The following is a 6000-nucleotide window of genomic DNA, read 5'->3' as shown; positions in this document are numbered from 1 at the left end:
ATATTAATCAGTAATATTAATCAGTAATATTCATTAGTAATATTCACCAGTAATACTCATCAGTAATATTCATCAGAAATATTCATCAGTAATATTAATCAGTAATATTAATCAGTAATATTCATTAGTAATATTCACCAGTAATACTCATCAGTAATATTCATCAGAAATATTCATCAGTAATATTAATCAGTAATATTAATCTGTAATATTCATTAGTAATATTCACCAGTAATACTCATCAGTAATACTCATCAGTAATATTCATCAGTAATATTAATCAGTAATATTCATCAGTAATATTAATCAGTAATACTCATCAGTAATATTCATCAGTAATATTAATCAGTAATATTTATTAGTAATACTCATCAGAAATATTCATCAGTAATATTCATCAGTAATATTAATCAGTAATATTCACCAGTAATACTCATCAGTAATATTAATCAGTAATATTCATTAGTAATATTCATCAGTAATACTCATCAGTAATATTCATCAGTAACATTCATCAGAAATATTAATCAGTAATATTCATCAGAAATGTTCATCAGTAATATTCATCAGTAATATTAATCAGTAATATTCATCAGTAATATTCATCAGTAATACTCACCAGTAATATTCATCAGTAATATTCATTAGTAATATTCATCAGTAATACTCATCAGTAATACTCATCAGTAATATTCATCAGTAATATTCATCAGTAATACTCATCAGAAATGTTCATCAGTAATATTCATCAGTAATATTAATCAGTAATATTAATCAGTAATATTCATTAGTAATATTCATCAGAAATATTCATTAGTAATATTCATCAGTAATACTCATCAGTAATATTCATCAGTAATATTCATTAGTAATATTCATTAGTAATATTCATCAGTAATACTCATCAGAAATATTAATCAGTAGATCCAGATCTCATCAGTCACACAAAATATTGATTTCATCCAAAACAGCGGAGGACGAAGTATTTAGAGTATCAAAAGTAAAAGTAATCATTATAAAAAATGGTCCCTTTCAGTGTGTGTACACACACACACACACACACACACACACACACACACACCCACACCCACACACCCACACACACACACACACACACACACACACACACACACTCACACTCACACACACACACCAGGCAGAACATACAACACAGATCACTGAAGGGGCCCCTGAGGGCCGCACAGTGTTACTGTAGTATTTAGTGTTACTGTAGTATTTAGTGTTACTGTGGTATTACTGTAGTATTTAGTGTTACTGTAGTATTTAGCGTTACTGTAGTATTTAGTGTTACTGTGGTATTACTGTAGTATTTAGTGTTAGTGTAGTGTTACTGTAGTATTTAGTGTTACTGTAGTATTTAGCGTTACTGTAGTATTTAGTGTTAGTGTAGTATTACTGTAGTATTTAGTGTTACTGTAGTATTTAGTGTTACTGTAGTATTTAGCGTTACTGTGGTATTACTGTAGTATTTAGTGTTAGTGTAGTATTACTGTAGTATTTAGTGTTACTGTAGTATTTAGCGTTACTGTAGTATTTAGTGTTACTGTGGTATTACTGTAGTATTTAGTGTTACTGTAGTATTTAGCTTTACTGTAGTATTTAGTGTTACTGTGGTATTACTGTAGTATTTAGTGTTACTGTAGTATTTAGTGTTACTGTAATATTTAGCGTTACTGTAGTGTTTAGTGTTACTGTGGTATTACTGTAGTATTTAGTGTTACTGTAGTATTTAGCGTTACTGCAGTATTTAGTGTTACTGTGGTATTACTGTAGTATTTAGTGTTACTGTGGTATTACTGTAGTATTTAGTGTTACTGTAGTATTTAGTGTTACTGTAATATTTAGCGTTACTGCAGTATTTAGTGTTACTGTGGTATTACTGTAGTATTTAGTGTTACTGTAGTATTTAGCGTTACTGCAGTATTTAGTGTTACTGTGGTATTACTGTAGTATTTAGTGTTACTGTAGTATTACTGTAGTATTTAGTGTTACTGTAGTATTTAGCGTTACTGCAGTATTTAGTGTTACTGTGGTATTACTGTAGTATTTAGTGTTACTGTAGTATTACTGTAGTATTTAGTGTTACTGTAATATTTAGCGTTACTGCAGTATTTAGTGTTACTGTGGTATTACTGTAGTATTTAGTGTTACTGTAGTATTTAGCGTTACTGCAGTATTTAGTGTTACTGTGGTATTACTGTAGTATTTAGTGTTACTGTAGTATTACTGTAGTATTTAGTGTTACTGTAGTATTTAGCGTTACTGCAGTATTTAGTGTTACTGTGGTATTACTGTAGTATTTAACATTACTGTAGTATTTACTGTTTCATCTCAGCGTTAAACTAAACACTGAAGTACAAACGCTTTGACTTGACGCTGCCTTGTGTAACTTGTTTTGAAAAGTGCTCCAGACGTAGTTTTTCTGTCCAGGTCACTCGGCCGTCGTATTACAGGTTCAGTGCGAGACGTCCATAATGAATGAAGTCCATCTGTAAAAGTGCTCAGTGACTGCAGGTCGGCTGACAGATGTTTAGTTTACTCAACGCTGGAGCTTCAGGTCGTTTTCACTGTAATGAGACATGAAGAAGAAACTCTGAAAACAAAAGGTGGGAGAGCTGATCATGTGACCACTGATCCATACTGACCTCAGGTCTCTGAGATACAGTCACAAATCATTACGGGTTATTTCTAGAAAGATCAATAACGGGTCACGGAGTTGAGGAATTAGGACGTAAAACTCACCTGAAGCTGGCGGAAGACCTGCAAAGTGAGGACATTTTGGCAAAGTGAGGACATTTTGGCAAAGTGAGGACATTTTGGCAAAGTGAGAACATTTTGTCTGGTCTTCATTTGTTTTAGGGTTCATGTTACAATCAGGTTTCGGTTAGGGATCAGTGGTCAGGGAATTGGATTTAGTCAGTGAGGGTCCTATAGAAGTACAACAGGGTGTTTGTATGCGTGTCAAAATCAACATGTAAACATCTGCAGACTATTGATCCCCATTAGAGTCACATGACCCTTTATTGATCTGTGTGTACGTGCTCATTATGTGTGTGTGTTGTAATGTGATCGTATCTTGTCACAGTTTCATAACCGCAACAATCAGCTGGACAACGACACTGTAACTTGAGACACACACTGACTCTACTCACCACCACCACCATCATCATCATCATCCTCCTCCTGTATGCATGGCTGACTCCTCCTGGAGGAGCAGTTTGCAATATGTTACTGTAAACTGACACCACCTCCATCATCAGAGGACTTAACCTAACCTTAAACAGAGTCTTAACCCTCAAACTAACATATAGCTAAGATATACGTTTTGGGGACCTGTGTTTTAGACCCCAACAGTAGGCGGGTCCCCACAATGTGTGTAAACAGAAATGTGTCCCCACAACATGACACACACTGATCAACAGCTAATTGATTGTAAAACTACCAGAAAACAATGACCAACAGATGCTACAAGCTAATGTTATCCTGGATCTGCAGAGGTAGTAGAAGTAGTACTAGTAGTACTAGTAGTAGTCTGATTGATAATACAATAATAACTTGTGTGCAAATGATTATCTTGTGAGTACTTTTACTTTTGATAGAGTATTTTTACAGTGTGGCATTAGTAATTTTACTTCGGTAAATGATCTGACATTCAGACAGTCAGTACTTCTCAGAACAACTCTTAACTTTATTATCAACGCGCCGAGTTCAGCCGGATGTTGTGACATCAGCATGAAGTGGTTTCAGCAACCGACACGATGACCGTAATGAAACAACTCGGCGTCGGACCGACGGCAGGTTGTTCATCTGGAGCGTCTCGGAGCAACAGGACACAGATAATACTGTGTGTGTGTGTGTGTGTGTGTGTTCATGTCCACCGACGCATCAGTGAACATGTGTGTAACCGGCCCGGGGTCAACTCTGTGTGTGTGACATCACCAGGCTGACAGAATGGGAGCTCTCTTCTGCACACGCTCAGTGGCTCAAGTGACAGACAGACACATGACTCAGTTTGGGACACACACACACACACACACACACACACACACACACACACACACACACACACACACAATGAAGGTGCGTCATGAATGAATGAATGAATTGTTGCCTGTGTTTGTGCAGATTACACAAATGACATGAGAAGTGTAAATCAGTGAGCTTGTTGGTAGGTGGGTTTTTAAACTAGACCGGCTAGCTATTTCCCCGTTTCCAGTCTTTATGCTAAGCTAAGCTAAGCACCTTCTGGCTCCATCTTTGTAACCACGACAACAGTTAATTGGTAATGATTTCCACCTTCCCGAGCAGGCGGGAATCATTACTTATTAACTGTAATAAACTTCACATCTTAACTCCGTTCTTGTAGCCTAACAGACAGACGAGAACTATTCCTTTAAAGGTTATAATCCTAAATACAATCCGACATCACAGCAGAGCTGTTCGATCTACAAGCATCAACAAAGTTTGTTTTACAGAAGAGAAGCGAGAGGACGACGGCGAGCTGGACTGGATGCAGAGGAAAGAAAACAGAGAGGAGGGAAAGAAACGAATAAAGACTGAAGGAAAGAGAAAACGGATGAATACGAGTCGTAGAGAAGAATATCGACTGTTGAGAGAAAACGTTGATGTATGAGTGGTCGAGTAGCTCTTACATCATTGTTAGCCAACCAATTGGACGGCAGGAGGCTCGTCTTCATTTCACTTCCTGTTCTGAAAGCGACGCGGTTACATCATCTGCACTCAGCTGGCAGAGGCGTTGTGAGCTCATCGTCATGGTTACGGCAGAGCTGCAGCAGACAATGGGGAAAAAGAGACGACCTGACTTTTGACCTCCATCCTTTCTTCATGTTCTTCCTCTCCCTCTCCTCCTCTCCCTCTCCTCGCTGCTCACACTTCTTTCACAATGCAGGAATCAAAATGTGTTGCACTAAATCGCTTTGTGGGTTTGAATGATGCTGCATGAGTTTATAACGAGGGCCAGGCGTTTAAAGGGTTAAACACGAGAGAAATGAGCGGCCAGCGAGCCTCTTTGTGTCCATCAGCTGCTGCTGAATATTCATGAGCAGGAGAGACTGTCTGCAAGCCCATTGGCTGTTAGAGCCCGTCAATCACAGAGTTTACATAACAGCTCCGCTTCCCTCCAGTTCATAAATATTCATATTAACGGTCAGAGCAGGTGTGTGTGTGTGTGTGTGTGTGTGTGTGTATATGTGTGTGTGTGTGTATATGTGTGTGTGTGTGTGTGTGTGTGTGTGTGTGTGTTCGGATGACATGAAGGAGACAGATGATGAAACGTTTCATTAAAAGCTTCAGAGTTTCAAAAAAGAAACAAACATCAATGAAACATAAAAACTCTTGATGCAGCGGATCAATACTCTGATCATCATCATCATCATTATTGATCTGTTCTGTACATGAATACAGGACGGGATGTGAACAACGGTCTTTCTTAAACCTGAAGAAACGTCACACCATCATTATTATTATTATTATTATGTTCTTTATTGATCCTCTGAGTGGAACGACGACAACGTTCTTCACATACAAACAGAAACAAAACCATTGACGTCATCATCATCATCATCATCGCAAACAAGCGGCCGTCACAGTGAACTCAGTCTGGTCAGCTCAGGTTAACAGATGCAGCAGCGTCGGCTCACCTTCCACTCAGACTCAGCGGATTTAATAAGAAACACATGAAGAACAGAGTTGGACCCAAACGGATCCTTTTCTAAATCTTCTGCCATCGACGTCAATAACATTTATGACTGAAATCTGCTGAAATGTCTGAGTTGGAAGTGAGCTGAAGCTGCCGTCGCTGACAGGTTTCACCCTTTAATGAAAGGATGGACTCCACCATGCCTCCTCCTCCTCCACCTCCACCTCCTCCACCCAGCCATCTTCAAGCTTTCATCTCATCTCAGGAGAAAACTAAAAAGATTTGTGGAAAGTCTTTCAGGGAGAAAACAAAAAGCTTCC

Source organism: Enoplosus armatus, chromosome 17, assembly GCF_043641665.1.
Source record: "Enoplosus armatus isolate fEnoArm2 chromosome 17, fEnoArm2.hap1, whole genome shotgun sequence".
In the NCBI taxonomy this organism is placed as follows: Eukaryota; Metazoa; Chordata; class Actinopteri; order Centrarchiformes; family Enoplosidae; genus Enoplosus; species Enoplosus armatus.
This window is presented reverse-complemented; position numbering follows the sequence as displayed.